Source organism: Alligator sinensis, unplaced genomic scaffold (genome assembly GCF_000455745.1).
Source record: "Alligator sinensis unplaced genomic scaffold, ASM45574v1 scaffold250_1, whole genome shotgun sequence".
Classification (NCBI taxonomy): domain Eukaryota; kingdom Metazoa; phylum Chordata; order Crocodylia; family Alligatoridae; genus Alligator; species Alligator sinensis.
In genome coordinates, this window is record NW_005841888.1 from 1,129,933 (window position 1) to 1,146,531 (window position 16,599).

Sequence of the window (16,599 nt, forward strand, 5' to 3'; positions counted from 1 at the left end):
TGAAGAGGTTTATTAAGGCTTCCTAAGGTCCCTACATAGTGTAAATGTTTTTGTCTGAAATGTGCCTGTCACATGCTGACTGCGGTCCAGACAGACCCACAACCCCTTGCCCCCTCCAGCTCTGTTGGAGGGGGGGCCCCAGCTGCCAGAACTGCAGGGGTGGGCACCTGGGTCTGCAGCCTTCTGCCCCCACCCAAGCAGTGCCCAAGCCATGGCTACCATCCATGGGAGGCAGCGGCCACTTAAGCCCAAGTGGAGAGTGGAACCAGCTCTTCCTCCCCCGCAGGCAGCACGGCTGGAGTGGAGCCCGTGGATGGGGCGGATGTGGACTTGTAGCTGTGGGCTTGGGCTCCCTGCCCTGCTGCCCTCCTCCTGGGTGCCACTGGAGGGCAGGACCCAGCAGGGCAGGGCAAGGTGGGATGGGGAGGCTCTGCCGCTGCTGGGAGCCCTTCGCCGCCATGGAGAGGCACCCCCTGCCTACCTGGCAGCAGTAAGGGGCACAACTGCACCACCAACCCTACTGCTGCCAGACAGGGTTTTTTTCCATCAAAAATATAATGTCAATTCAAAGTGAAGGGAAGTCTTGGAGGGCAATGTTAGAAGAAAAGTATGGAAGGGGAAGTGCTCTGTTCTCACTATCCTAATCTGTCTGAGTCCTGAATGCCAGTCCTTTGTCACTGGGCTGTCTTTCTCGTGCTAATGAAACATTCATGTATTGTTGCTCTTGTTTTCATTCTATTTAGGTTTTCAGAAAGCTGAGTAACCATTTGCACTCTGTCTGCCTAGTCTGTCTGGGTAAGTTGTGCTTCAAGAGATTCTCAGTGTTGTTCCAAATTATCTTTACTTCTGTAATGTTTAGTGCATTTTTTTTCAGCAGTTGCATATAATTTAACCCAGACTATTTGCTTGTTTGGTTTAATAATATTGGACTACAGAGGAATACATAATAGATGTAATCAAATAGAAGTTCTCTTGCATTTGAATTTTGCTGATTTTGTTTCTTGAGCTCTGTCACAATACTAAGTTCTATAGATGATCTTTCCCCTCAACACTCGTGCCATTATGACAGGTTGCTTTAAAAAGTCCCTCTGCTGTCACCACCACAATTACTGTTTACATTTCCACAAGGGCCTCTCTGCATGACAAATACCATCGTAATGAGGTCCTTGCTTACAACATGGCTATTCTCTAATCCATTTACACACATGCTTCTAGTTGGTAGCAAAATATTAACATGGGCCTAATTAAAAAAAATCTCTGAGTCATTTTGCTATTGCAGTTAGACCCTATGAATCTTAATTATTTCTTGGTCATTGAAAGTCATGATATAGTTTTATGTAAGCTTTGCCAAGATGGCATCCTATTAAGCTCAGTCTGCACTGAACCTGTTAGGAGCATTCACACAGCAACCTCAGTTTAAAGTTCAATTTCAGAACCAAATTTAAACCAGAATACTTATTGCATACTGATATCGTAGTAAGGGAGAAGGTTCCACTGTGGTCCTTTCCTGCATTTTAGTGAGAATTTTGATGTGTTTCTACAGATTTCTCAAGGCTAGCATGGATATTAACCACCCATTTTACCAGGATACAAAAGCTCATCCCCTCTGCTAGCTTGAGGTACAAAAGTACAGTATTCTTGGAGAGTCCAAACCAGCAAAGTGCCAGGTACTCCCACTGAATTCACTGGAAGTCGAGGGCACTTAGCACTTTGCAAAATCAGCTTCTGACTCCGCTCCCTAATGGTGTTACAGCCCTAAATCTGTGAGGTGCTAAGCAACATTATTCCCTTGACTTTGGTACATGAAGGCCCCATAACATTATCTATAGAACAAATGCTGCCCATTCCTTGCAACTTCAATGCAAGAAGGAAACAAGTTTTTATTGCCACTAAACTCAAATTACCCAGTGATTTCTATTTCCATATCAGGGAAGACACAGGAAAAAATAAATTCTAATGTTAAGTGCATTTGTTTTTCATAACATTTACATACAAATTAAGCATGGCTTATGACAAATAACCAGGGGGACCTCCCTTTCCTGCCCTCCAGCTCTGGCATCTCTGTTTTACAGTCACTCTTATTTATTCGAATAGCACTGATGGTGTAGTGGATGGTTCACATTAGGTATAAAGTTACAGTCCCTGTCCTAAGGATCTTATTTCCTTTGTGGACAGTACATAGAACTGAGGAATCAGGGGAAAAGCAATGTGATTGAAGGTTTTAGGCAAAGTGTGTGTCTACTTCTGTATGCAGAGTGTGGGTGCTTAGGGACAGACTAAGCACTTGCTGGCATCTTTGAAGAAGTGCATCTCTAAGAGAAGAGGATGAAGAGGAGACAGCTGCCTTCCAAAGATGGGAAAAGAAGGCTGTAGCTAGTCACCCAACCAGCATGGAGTGAAGGTCATAGACTGATAGAAAAACAGGGCAGAAAACTACTGGAGGAGGTTATCTAGTCCGACCACTTGCTCAAGGCAGGAATGTTCCTGTTCTAAACCGTTGCAGACACATGTTTGTTTAACCTGCACATCTCATGAAAAGGCACTGCAGAAAGTATGGAGCATGGATGTAATGTTTACATCAGCATTTTGGAGGACTGAAGAGGGGTGAGGTGTATGTCTGTGTCCAAAGGGAAGAAAGCTGCAATGATTTAAATGTGTGAGGGTGTTCACATTAGCTATAAGGGATAGGTGGAATAGAAAATTGGATGGAAAATTTTGGAAATATGTAAAGTAGCTGCAGTGTTCAGCAAATGTTACTGTGAGGTTAGGAGAGTCAAAAATTGCACACAAGTTATGAGCATGAAGTATATGCTGGAGTAAGGGGACAAGGGAAAGGTTTAGGAGGAAAAATAAGGTGTGAAGTTTTAGCTGTGGGTTAGTTTATCAGCAGCAGCCATTCATGAAGGTGTTGGAAAGCCAGAAATATATCTCTGAACTAAAGGGAAGGGGAGGATCAGAGAGGTGTATCTCTAGGAGTTGGTATATAGATGCTTCAATTGTACCTTTGTGAAGATAAGGTCACTCAGATACAGGTGGTGAAGTAGGGGTCAAGGTTCAGGGGCAGGGCAGGCTTAGGAACAAGGGGGTGGCACGGGCACCTACAGGAGGCCTCAAATGCCTCTACACAAATGCTTGAAGCATGGGGAAAAAGCAGGAGGAACTTGCCCTCCTGCTAGCTAGCAAAAACCCAGACCTAGTGGGGCTCACGGAAACCTGGTGGGATTCTACCCATGACTGGGCAGTGGACATCAAGGGATACAGACTGTACAGGTGAGACAGAGCAGGGAAAAGAGGTGGGGTGTAGCACTATATGTCAAAGAGAAATATATGTCCTCAATGATCAGGATGGGGTCAGAGAAGGGGCAAAATGAGACTCTCTGGGTAAGAATGCAAGGGGGCCATGGGGAAAGGGACTTGATAGCGGGCGTCTACTACAGACTGCCTCACCAGGGGGACGAGCTGGACCTGGAATTCTCAGGTCAGGTCACGGAGGCTGTAAAGTCAAGAGATGTGGTTGTCATGGGTGACCTAAACTACCCAGACATCTGGTGGGAGGAGCAGTCAGCCAGGTCTGAACACTCACGGAGGTTCCTAGCCAGGATACAGGACCTCTACCTAACCCAGGAGGTGCATAGTCCCACCAGGGAAAATGCCTTGCTGGACTTGGTCTGTGCCACAGGCGATGACCTGGTGAGGGATCTGCGGCTACTCGACCACTTGGGCAACAGTGATCATTGCCTGCTGGAATTTACTATCCAGCGCAGGGTGGTGAAAGCAAGCAGCAAGGCAGAGGTACTCAACTTCAGGAGGGCCAACTTCTGTAAGCTAAGAAGGTTAGCAGGAGAGGCATTGGGGTCCCGGAGCTTCAATGAGATGCAAGTCCAAGACAGGTGGTTGTTCCTCAAGGAGACGATCCTTCAAGCTCAAAGGGAGTCAGGCCCAATGTGCATCAAGGGGGCCAGGAGTGCTAAGTAGTCCCCATGGCTCGGCAAAGGCATCCAGGGATGCCTGAGGGCAAAAAAGAAGGCGTACAAACAGTGGAAGCAAGGGGATATCACCAAGGAGGATTACACCTCCGTTGCTCGGGACTGCAGGGAGGCTGTTAGGAAAGCCAGTGCAAAGATGGAGCTAGGGCTCGTGACCAGAATTAAGGATAATAAAAAGTCCTTTTTCAAATACATAGGAAGTAAGAAGAAGGCACTGAGTAATGTGGGGCCCCTACAGGATAGGCTTAGCAATCTGATGATTGCAGCAAATGAGAAAGCTGACCTCTTTAATGAATTCTTTGCCTCCATATTCCTGAACAGGGACCGGGACATCTCCCCCACTAGAATTGCGGATGTACCCAGGGGAAGCACCACCATGCCTAGGGTCAAGGACAACCTAGTTAGGGAGCTTTTGGAGGGGCTGGACATGTTTAAATCAGTAGGTCCAGATGATCTTCACCCGAGGGTGCTGAGGGAATTGGTGGGGGTCATAGTGGGGTCCTTGGCACAGCTCTCTGACAGCTAATGGGGCACTGGCCAGGTATCAGAGGATTGGAAAAGAGCCAATGTGGTGCCCATTTACAAGAAGGGGAGAAAGGAGGAAACCAGCAATTATAGGTCAGTCAGCCTCACCTTGGTCCCTGGGAAGACCTTTGAGAAAATTATCAAGGAGCTCATCTACAAGGGCCCAGCAGAGGAGGTAATGCTCAGGGGCAACCAACATGGCTTCATTGAGGGAAGCTCCTGCCTGACTAACCTGGTTTCTTTTTATGATCAGGTCACAAACCCCTGGATGAGGGTGTCGGGGTGGATGTTGTTTTCCTGGACTTTAAGGTCTTTGACATGGTTTCCCACCACATCCTTTTAAAAAAAATTGGTGACTGCGGCATTGATGCCTACACAGTCAGATGGGTGGCAAATTGGCTAGACGGTCGTACCCAGAGAGTGGTGGTGGATGGGTCATTTTTGACCTGGAGGGATGTGGGCAGTGGAGTCCCCCAGGGCTTGGTCCTGGGGCCTGTAATGTTCAACATCTTAATCAGTGATCTGGAGGTGGGAGTGGAAAGCACGCTGTCCAAATTTGCTGACGACACCAAGTTGTGGGGTGAGGTGGGCACGCTGGAGGGGAGGGACAGAATCCAGCTAGATCTAGACAAGTTACAGAGGTGGGCGGATGAGAATAGGATGGAATTCAACACAGACAAATGCAAGGTGCTGCATCTAGGGAGAAGGAACCAGCAACACACCTATAGGCTGGGGAACATCCTTCTTGTCAAAGCAGTGGCAGAAAGGGATCTTGGAGTCATTGTTGACTCCAGGATGGACATGAGCCGCCAATGCGAGGAAGCGGTCAGTAACGCTAACTGCACCTTGTCGTGCATCTACAGATGCATCACAAGCAGGTCCAGGGAGGTGATCCTTCCCCTATATGAAGCATTGGTCAGGCCGCAGTTGGAGTACTGCATCCAGTTCTGGGTGCTGCACTTCAAGAGGGATGTGGCTAGCCTTGAGAGGGTCCAGAGGAGGGCCACTCACATGGTCAGGGGGCAGCAGGCCAGGCCCTACGAAGATAGACTAAAGGGCCTGAATGTATTCAGCCTCCACAAGAGAAGACTGAGAAGGGATCTGGTGGCCATTAACAAACTCAGCAAGGGGGACCAGAGGGAATTGTGGGAGGCTCTGTTCCCCTGGGCACCACCAGGGTTACTAGGAATAATAGCCAGAAATTGTTAGAGAGAAGGTTCAGGCTGGACATCAGGAAACGCTACTTTTCAGTTAGGGCTGCCAGGCTCTGGAATGGGCTCCCAGGTGAGGTGGTGCTCTCTCCTACCTTGGGGGTCTTCAAGAGGAAGCTGGACAGATATTTGGCTGGGGTGATATGATCCCAGCACCTGTTCCTGCCCAGGGCAGGGGGTCAGACCTGATGATCTATTTAGGTCCCTTCCGACCCTAAGCACTATGATGGCCTGTGTGGGAATACCATAGTGAGTGGGAAGGAGAAAGGAAGACTAACTCCTGACAGAAACACTGTTCCTCTGACAACATTCCCTCTCCATAATCTCTGGATTATATTCTGTTGTGAATTAGCTAGCCGTGTTGTGGCAGACAGTCTGTGTTTGAAGTAGTGCTTGCAAAAGAAAGAAGAATTGTTTCCCCATAGAACTACTCCAATCTGTTGTACAAGACAACAACGACAGACGTGTGGAACTGAACTGAGAGACTCCTTCCTGTGCTGTGGCCCAAGAAGATAGAAATTCATGAGTGGAGTTTAGTTTTTTTCCACAGATTTTCCCCAGCTTTACTTTCTTTTAACAGATGCTTCCATTCCTTCTGCTTGTGAAAATAGCTTTTATAGAGTAAGTCAACACATTGCTGTTCTGTTTGCTTTGAAGCTAGACAGACTGAAACAGCACAACAGAGACTGGAGCCTCCCCCTCCTCTCATCTTAGTAGAGCATTATTTCAGAAGGTTGTTATGATTTTTTAAAAATGCTTCATGCATTGCTAAAATCAAGGTCATGGGCTGTATTTGGGGATCCATCACAATTAATGTGACCCAGCAAAGCAATCAGCACTGCAGTTAGTACTTTCACATGTAATGGCCTCTTCCATATCAGCTATCCCATAGCGTCATCCATGCAGTCAGCTGCTTCATCACTATGATTCAATCACAACAGAAGCTAGAGGCAAGCCAGACATAGCAGAAAAAACAGGCCACCCTGTGCCAGAAGAGATTGTAAAAAAAAAAGCTCAAAAGCACAAGCAAAACAAAACAGCAGTGTCCTGAATCAACAGTGCAGTTGCAAAAGAATAGTAGGTGGCAGTGTTGTCACCAAAACTGAGTTTGGGTGGAGGAGTCTGCGCACTGTGTAGCCTGGCCCTGGCTGTAACAAAGCACAGCGGCATGGGGCACAGCCCTCCCCCCTTAAGCTTCCAGCAGTGGCTAGCAGGCCAGATAGGATCCACTGGTGGGCTGGATACAGACCACGGGCTGCATTTCCCCACCCCTGGTCTAACCTATTAATACAACTATACAATCAACTCTGGCACAACCATAAGAGAAAACCTACAGGTAAAGCAGGGGAACAATGGTGGTCAATGTCCTGCTGCTATGACGGTTGTTAAAATACTCTCAAGAGGTTCAAGGAAGAAGACCATGACCCTGCTACAAGGAAGGCAGCCCCTTGCTACTCCATAATCTGTATCAGTCTGACTGTGGGGTAAAATTCCTTCCTGACCCCAGTTCTATAGTTTATGCAGTTCCCCTAGCCTTGATAAAATCTCAGCCACTGATATAACTCAAGTCCTTAATTTTAAGTATGCATGGTTAGCTGCGGTGCTGGGGCCCTAGTCAGTGCAGTTGAGATCAGATGAGTGATATGAAAGCATGCCTGTGCAAAAGAGGAATTGATGCTCTACTTTTGTCCATATTTTGCTGGTGCAGTCAAAAGAGAATATTTCCACCTTGACAGCCAGAAGTTGCAGAGGGCATTGACATGTGTTGGAGAAGGAAAAAAATTAGATGAGAAATAGGGAGAGTAAAATAATTACCCTGAAAGCAGGATGTTGGAAACCTCATCAGAAAGAGGCAATTTAATATTGTCTAAAAACAGCTGGCTTGGGAGCAGGACAGCCTTGAAATACACATTTTGGTGTGGGCAAATTAGAGGGAAAAAACAATCATTCTCAAATAGTTTATTGGGCCACCAAAAATGTCCTAAGGCGGCAGCATTGCAGCTCCCATAAATGCATTCCAGAATATTGCCTTTTCCACAATGTTATTATTTATTATGCCTATTTATGCAGATGTGCTCACTCACAACACCTGCCTGTTCTCTCCCCTTTCACTTGTGATGAAGGTCATAAACCATTTCTTACAACATACTGGCCTGGCATTCTATTTATTTATCTGATGTGTCCTAAAACCATTGTCAACTAACAAAACTAAGCTGTATTTCACAGTGCTGATGTCACTGGGGTGCTATAATTCTCCAGAACTGATCTAAACCTGCTCTCAGAGCTGTGATGTATAGCTTTCTTCGAGTGTAAGATTGCATGAACAGCAAGCAGTGTTTTTCTCCTGCTAACTTACTCACCATTTAAATATCTGACACCAACACAACATTTAGTAGCCATCCTGAATTACTGCAGAGAAAAACAATTCCCTCAGTTGCCAGAGAAGTGCCTTCTTTTTTGCCAAAAGTCAATTTGAGAATAGTCAGAGTTCTTGCTCTCAGGTGTTGGCAGCATTTCTGACCTCATGTTTATCTATCTCATCTAATCCCTCATGCACCAATTACTGAGGTATTGAAGCCTCTTTGTGAAAAGTGAGTCAGTACAGGTGCTGCAAGCTGGTTTCTGGTTTTGGAGCCATATGGCAGATGTGTGAGAATAAGGTGAGTGTTTTACAGTGGACAATTAGCAAAATCTTATTTTCAGCCGTGCAAACCAGATTGGCTAGGTCAATGACAGTCTTGTAACTCATGGGTATGATGCCATCCTGTGGTGTTAGATTGGTTGATGCATCATTTGGAAATAAATAATTCTCAAGATTTATAAAGACTTTTCTGAAACCCTGACCTTTTGGTAGCCATCTCAATATTCTAGTGACAAACCAAATCATACCAATAATACAGTTTTTTATTCCCATTGAAGTACAAGAAACTGTGTTCCCTGGAGTGGCAGAAGAGAGAGTAATTATTTCATAGACTCCAAATCAGATAGATGCACCTAGAATTCTGAAATCTCTTCCGAAAGCTGATGTCTAAAGCAAACAACTATACTTTTTATCCTCAAATAACACTAGCTTGTCTTCTTGCAACCCACAAAGCTATCCACTTTTTACCTATATAGAGAATACAGGCAAATTTCACTTGTTATCAGAAATAATTTGCAATAAAATATAGAGCAATATAGAAGCAACATATTCTCTGTGTGGGGATTAAATATTCCTTTTTATTCTGCTCATTAACCATAACAGTGTATTCATTCAGGATTATCTTATCTTTTCTAAATTATAAATTAAAAAGGCATGCTCAGTGCTCACATACAAAATATTTCTTATAGGAGTGAGGGAGACAAAAAGTATTAATAAATGCCAACCTTCTTCCCAGCTCCAGTGACTGTATTGTACAACATTTAATTACTAGAGAAGCAGCTCTTTATAATTTTTTTTTACCCCCTAGGTGAGAGTTACTCTTCTAAGCAGCTTTCTGGCAGATTTTGATTCCTAAAAGGCAGCTATAATTAATATTTCATAGAGGCTCAGTTTAGCAGGTGGCATGCTAATCTAGTATGACAACTCTGTGCCCAGGGTCGATAACCCAGTCAGAGTGTTCCACAGATATTGACTAGATCACTTGACTTTTATGACAAGTGAGGACTAAAATACAGTGCTGCATGGTCTAAAGATATCGAGATTAGTCGGAGTCAGCAACTTTACTTCTTGGAGTGCTTGAACAGTTTATATCTCCAGGGATTTTCACCTGCAGGTCTCCTGCCATCATGTGAGTGGTGGATGCTCAGCATATCTGGAAATCAGCCCCTCATCAGACTTCTACCAGCAGGAAAGGGGAAGTTTATTGCTTAGCCCCTTAACTGCTGCAGAAATGCACGTGAATGTTAGCATCAGGTTAACTGAACACCCATTCAACTCAGTAGAAGGCAAGTGCAAAGCATCTTGTCTGTAGCATGCCTGAGAAGTGTGCTCTTCTTGCATAATTTCTTGCCAAATAGCATTTTACTGATTCGAAGGGACATGTTGCTGAAACTTACACATCCCCACAGCAGTAAACGGATTAAATCAAGTAAGCAATAGGCCAAATATCCCTTCAAGATGCTGCCATTTTGAGTCAGTCAGCAAATACTTCACAAATTCCATATTCTTTGGGGAAGCTCATTGCTAGATGATGGTGATTTGTTTTCGTAGAACTAGCTTCAAGCATTTGTGGAACCAACAGCAGTTGCCTGAAACTCCTAAAAGTGAGGCGGGGAAAGGGCATTCCTTTTAAAAGGGAAAAAGTTTAAATTAAGGCTCCTTCAAAATATTTGGCTCTAGAACTATCTTCAGGCACCACTCCAAATCCAAGTTACAATGTCTGGCTTGGTGAAGTATGACAAGAATGCTGTTAAAATATTTTATCCAGGATGTGAAGTGTAGGGGCTGGTGCATTAGGGCATGACAGAAGAGTTGGCAGTAAACCAGAAAATCTGACAGGGACACAAAGCTACAAGACCAAGGTCAGCTCAGCTGACTGAAGACTAGGGAGGAATCAACAGAGAGAGGATCCTTGTGTGCCAGACCATATGTAGCACTGATGCCCTAAAAAATCCTGTGCAATAGTACTCAGAATGGAATATTGCATTAATAATGGTGACATGTCTAATACCATGAGACATCAGGCAGGATGATGGCTGAGTGACAACTAAGATGCTCATATTATTTCCAATTTGTCACTTAAAAAAAGAAAGTCCATAGAAAATCAGATGCAAGAAATGACTTTGAGAGCTCACTGTTCCTGAACGGGGCCGATCTGTTATCAGTGCTTGTCTTCTCCTAATTGAAGGTCACCACACTGTCTTTACCTACAGGAAAGCCTATCAAACCATCCTTCATTTTGTCACTGGAAGCATTTGACTCAAGTGCAGTTCTTGGAAGTTCTCTGTAATTGGTGATGCTGGAATTTCTCATTCCAGTTGATTAAACAGAAACTTGGAAGGTTTTTTTTAACAAAAGAGCTTTGTTTCAGATGCAGCCTGTTCTGAACTAGTTGAAGTTGCTGTTTCTTTTTGGCTGCTGCCTACTGACTGACTTTCCTCTCTGTGCAGGGTATCTCATGATTTAGTGTCTTTTTGATCAGGGGGGCCCAGATCTGGAAAATGTGCCTGTTAACCTGACTGGAGCCAGGTAGGTGAGTAGTGCTCAATTAATAATCAACCCATTGTTTTCTTGAGGGCTCTTATGGTATTTTCCAGAGATATTTGAACTTTAGTTATTGTTTCATTGCCTGTTCCTTCTAACAGCCCTCTTTTGATTTAACTCTATGCAATCAGGCAGAATAATATCAAGCAGATGTAAACTGAGGTTCATATAATCTTCCTAAAAATAATACTGTTTTTCTCTTTTTCGCCACAGATGAATAGAGGCTACATAAACGAAACTTGTGGAATCCAGCCTGCATTTGCACTGCGGGGGCTGCTGTCATGTTACAGTGCCCACCCTGATTGGCCCCTGATTGGACATGGCTTTGCCAGCAGAAGAAATGTTTTGTTGCTTGACCCACAGCAGCTCCTATGAATGACAGAATCACTGCTGCAGGACCTGCTTTCTACTGGCAAAGCTGTCTACACCACAGGTTTGACCAGCAGCACCACCTTATCTACAGAGTGTGATGGTTATATGGCCTTTGCCATACTGGCAGTCTTGTCATGTAGGTAAGAGCCCTGTGATGCATCTGCTGGTCCTGGGAATTGGCTTCTTTGGTTATCACTTTTTTTAAGTGAAGCTTAAGCACCTGCACTCTCAAAGCCCTTCTCAACCTATTCTCACCTTGCTCATCATCTCTCATGCGGTATCAAGCTGTCAGCTCCTGCCTCCTACCCAGCAGTTCGACAGCTTCCATCACCCACTTGCTACATTTTCCAACAAGTACCTTCATGCACTCTCATGCTCCCCATAACCATCTGCAAAGTGCCCTCATTATCATCATCCAAATTCCTCCTTACAACTCTCCAGTGCTGTGATACCCACAAAAACTTGACCACAGTTAGGCTGCCTATGTGAAGATACTGCTGCCAATAACACTGACTGGTATCATTTCATTCTTTCCTGTATTCCACTGTATGTCTGCATCCATCTTCTTTTTCCTTCAGTTATGCTTAGGATACAGGCCCCCTGGGGAAGGCACTATCTCCTTGTTCTGTGTTTGTACAGCACTTAGCACAATGAGGCATGGCCCCTGACTGGGGCTCTGAGGTCCTACACTATCCTAAAGATCGATGTTGATCATTCTGCAGGGAATTTAATAAAATGGAAGTAATCTCAGAGGGCAGAGAAAAGATTCAAGAATATAGAGACCAGCCAATCAGACTTATTTTTAGAACGTGGCCAGTGCCAAAGACAGTGCACTGGACTTGCTGGTGACAGGATCAGATATAACCTACGGCCTCATCATGCAACAACAAGGTGGTGAGTTTAGTATGACCAGCACTTGGTCTTAGCTCCATCCATCCATGCTAATGGTAGCTTCATTGTTAGTGATCTACCAAGTGAGGCTTTAGAAGCCATGGAAGACAAATCCAAGTTGCAAGTCACAAAGCCTGCAAAAGCCTGAGTAATTACAGTATATTTAATGTCATCAGCGATTCCTTTCCTAATCCAGATCCAAATTTGTCTCGTCCTAAACCCTGTGTACAGAGTACTGCCAATGCACTCACTCTCTTTTTTAATAACCAAACATCTGTCCAAAGGTTTGCTGGTAAGCTTGGCTGCCCTCCAGCACACGCTGCCCGTGTCCTCTGGCACTGGTATCTTCTGCCAGCACCACTCACAGCAGCACTTTCCAAAGTCTTGTCAAAACCCTCATTGCCCCCTCTTCTCCTTCCATCTTTTGTATCTCTCTGTGCCACTTCCCAATCACTTGCACCTGCCTTATGACTTCAGCACTGGTTTTTGAAATGTGAATCATATGTTGGCTCAGAACAGTGCAACATACTTTGTTCCATGTATTTTATGTCAATCATAATTCTTTTAATTAAAGCCATGCCCACTGGTATATGCAATCAGGATTTGTAGGTGCGATAAAAAATAAAAATGTACTGAAGCAGAAAGACAGGGGCAGGGGAGCTGGACCCGATGATCTTCCGAGGTCCCTTCCAGCCCTAATGTCTATGAAATCTATGACTGATGTAAACTGATTTTTCTTCCTCTTCCACTAGGACATAGATTGCTTAATGAACATCAGTGAAGGTTTCCAGACTCAGGAAAGTGAAAGGCTTCACCTACCTTCAGGCTTCAAGATTCCTTCCCTGACCACCTCCATTGGCACCCCAGTTTCCTAAGGACTGATACTAGAGCACTTGCTTGCTGAACTAGTTGTGTTTAAGGTTCCCAATTGTTCTGAGGTGTCTAGCAGAAGCATACAGTGAAAACTGGTAGTGTCAGAGTTTAAATAAGGATCCAGCTGTTACAGGATTCATTCTTCCAGCCCCATTACAATATTCCTGGCAGCACAATGATTTGTAGCTTTGGGGGACTTGTGTTTGGATTCCATTGTTTTGGGGAGTTAGGCGGCCTGCTGCCTCTCCACTCTGTGCCCCACTTAGAGAGACAAGATTGTAAATCTGGACAAAACGTGGCTTTTATGCATTGTTTCTCTTTGTTTCTGCATTTAGCTGCTAGAAACCTGCTGGAGCTGCAAAGAACAATGAAATAAACAAGTTGGGGGAAAGGAGATTAAACATGAAAAAAATTGGCATTCTTATTCTGTGTCCAAGAAAGTGGAGGAGACAGTTTCATAAATAAGGTCCCTGTGGATATTGACTTTTGAGAGGAACAGACTGCAGGCAGCGATCTTTCTTGCAAGTGACACCCTCCCGTGACAGTGCCAGGACCCAAGTGAATAAATACTTTCATTGCTGTGTTTCCCAAGATTGCTCTCTATTTTCTTTGTGACTTTACTATCCCTCTGCCCAGCACTTTACTGTGGACAACTGCTGTTCTGTTTCTTTTTTTTGGGTCAATGGCTGCAAAATTGGAGTGATTTATAACCTTACTTGCAGCTACAATCTGGAGACATATAAGAAACTAAGGGTTTGGAAAATAAGGGTGGATGAAGAAAATCAGGACATCTGTCCTGATTTTTGGCATGTTAGGAATGGTTGACTTGGCTGGTTGAAAGGTCATAAAAAATGACTGGCCATTCTGATCACTGTAAGGCCTTTGTGGCAGGAACCACCTTTTTGTTTGATGTTTGCGTAGTGCTTAGTACAATGGGATCCTGATTCATCATGGGGGCTCCCAAACCCAAGGTTAAAACAAACAATGAATCACGCCTAGCTAGGGCAAGGCCTGAGGAGCATGTGTGGTTTGTGGCACTGCACATGGTGCACATGTGGCCATTTGCTGTGCTGCACATTTGCAGTGCAGCACCAAAATTTGACACCAGGAGATCTCAGTGTCAAAGAAAAAAAAATGTTGCAAAAAGTGATGCAGTGCATGCAGAAGCAGTGTGCGCCTCTAGAAATGGAGCCTGGCCAGTCAGAGACACTCTCTGGCTTCCAACCAGGCTCTGAATAGCTGGATCACCTCCACTGCTTCCCCAGGAGTCCCCCAGTACCTCAGACAGTCCCTCCATACCTCACCCAGGACAATTTACCTTGTACCAACCTTGAGACCATTGTTTCTTTTGTCATCTGCTATCACTGAGAGCAGTCTAGCTCTAGCTTCTTGGAACCAGCCTTCAGGTACTTAAAGGCTGCTATTAACTTCCACCTCAGTCTTCTCTTCTGCAGACTAAATAAACCCAGTTCTCTCAGCCTCTCCTCAGAAGTCATGTGCCCCAGCCCCTGAACCATTTTCATTGCCCTTCACTGGACTCTCTCCAATTTGTCCTCATCTTTTCTGTGGTGGAGGGCCCAAAACTGGACACAGTACTCCAGATGTGGCCTCACCAGTGCAGAATAGAGGGGAAGAATCACTTCCCTCAATCTGCTGGCAACGCTCCTACTAATGCAGCCCAGTATGCCGTTAGCCTTCTTGGCAACAAGGGCACACTGTTGGCTTATATGCAGCTTGTTGTCCACTGTAACCCCAGGTCCGTTTCTGCAGAGCTGCTGCTTAGCCAGTTGGTCCCCAACCTGTACCAGTGCATGGGATCATGGGATTGTTCTGTCCTAAGTGAATATTTTTGCACTTGTCCTTATTGGACTTCATGAGATTTCTTTTGGTTGAATCCTCCAATTTGTCTAGGTCTCTCTGAATCCTAGCCCTACCCTTCAGTGTATCTACTACTTCCCACAGCTTGGTGTCATCAGCAAACTTGCTGAAGGCGCACTCCATCCTATCTTCTTGGTTGTTGATAAAGACATTGAACAAAACTGGCCCCAGGACTGACCCCTGGGGCACTCCACCTGAGACCAGGTGCCAGCTAGACAGAGAGCCATTGATTACTACCCTCTGAGCCCGACGATACAGCTAGTTTTCTATCCATATTACAGTCCATTCATCAACCCATACTTCTTTAGCTTGCTTACAAGAATGTTGTGGGAGACTGATCAAAAGCTTTGTTAAAGTCAAAGAAGGTTCTTTGAGTAGATATCTTTTATTAGACCAACTAAATAGTTGTAAAAAATGTTCTTTGTGAGCTTTCGGGCACAAATGCCCTTCTTCAGCTATAGGGAAATTCTGTATATCTTGTTAAAGTCAAGGTATATCACATCCACTGCTCTCCCCACATCCAGAGAGCCAGTCATCTCATCGTAGAAGGCAATCAGGTTGGTCAGGCATGATTTACCCTTGGTGAATCCATGCTGACTGTTCCTGATCACCTTCTCCAAGTGTTTAGAAATGGATTCCTTGAGGACCTGCTCCCTGACTTTTCGAGGGACTAAGGTGAGGCTGCCTGGTCTTTACTTCCCTGGATCCTCCTTCTTCCCTTTCTTAAAGATGGGCACTATATTTGTGCTTTTCCTGTCATCCAGGACCTCTCCCATCTAGCACGAGTTTTCAAAGACAATGGCCAGTGGCTCTGCAAAGTAAAGTCAAAGTAGTTCAAATGGCATTGATAGTTAGACCTATATTCACTTCTTCTCCTGATGTTGTGCAGGGCTGGGGGAACAATTTGCTTGTCAAAAGTATTATTGTATTAAGTATGTGATAAGCATAGGTGGAGGGAGAAAAAATTATTGGGGGGGGTGGAGGGCTGAGTGTGCACAAGTATGTGCACATGCACCCCACCAGCAGTTAAGTCTGTGGGGGAAGCTGCAGGGGGAGGAGAAAGGCTGTGTGGGGGAGTGGGGGTGGAGATCAAGGCCCCAGCAGTGAGGGAGGGAGTGGGGCACAGGCAGGGGCTGGGGTGAGTGGTGGGACAAGCAGAGGCCCAGGGGACATGTGCCCTTCTGGTCTGTGTGTAGGGTGGAGGCAGCTACCACTGCATGCTGGGCTTTGAGCCCCGCTGACCTGAGAGCTGTGTGACACCACGTATGTCCTACCACTGGGTGGGCAGGGGGCATGGGGCAGCTGCAGTGGGGAGCAAAGCCTAGCTCGCAGTGGCAGCTGCCTCCGCCCCATGCACAGACCAAGGGGGCACATGCTCCCTGGGCCTCTGCTTGTCCCACCAACCAGCCTGGCTGGGGCCCCACTCACCCCAGTCCCTGTCCCTGCCTGTGCCCCACTTCCTCCCTTACCGCTGGAGCCTCGATCTGCCCCCTCCCCCCCATGGCAGTGAGGTGGGGATTGGGGCTGGAGCTGGGGCAGGCCCTGCACAGCCAGGACAGGGCATGGGATGGAGCCATGAATGGCTTGTTTGGGGGGCACCTGGCACGGGGAGGGGGTGGTAGCTCCCACCACTGCATGCAATCCGGGAGGCACGGGGGCATGTGCCCCCGGATCTGCA

At 45.7% G+C, this 16,599-nt stretch overlaps 1 long non-coding RNA gene across 1 annotated transcript; it reads left to right on the top strand.

Annotated features, from left to right (window-relative positions):
• Positions 1-48: 48 nt before the first annotated feature.
• On the top strand, positions 49-11,394 carry LOC112549282. Its single transcript, XR_003092667.1, has 4 exons — positions 49-159; positions 744-795; positions 10,814-10,896; positions 11,121-11,394. It is a non-coding gene; the product is annotated as an uncharacterized LOC112549282 (long non-coding RNA).
• Positions 11,395-16,599: the final 5,205 nt, after the last annotated feature.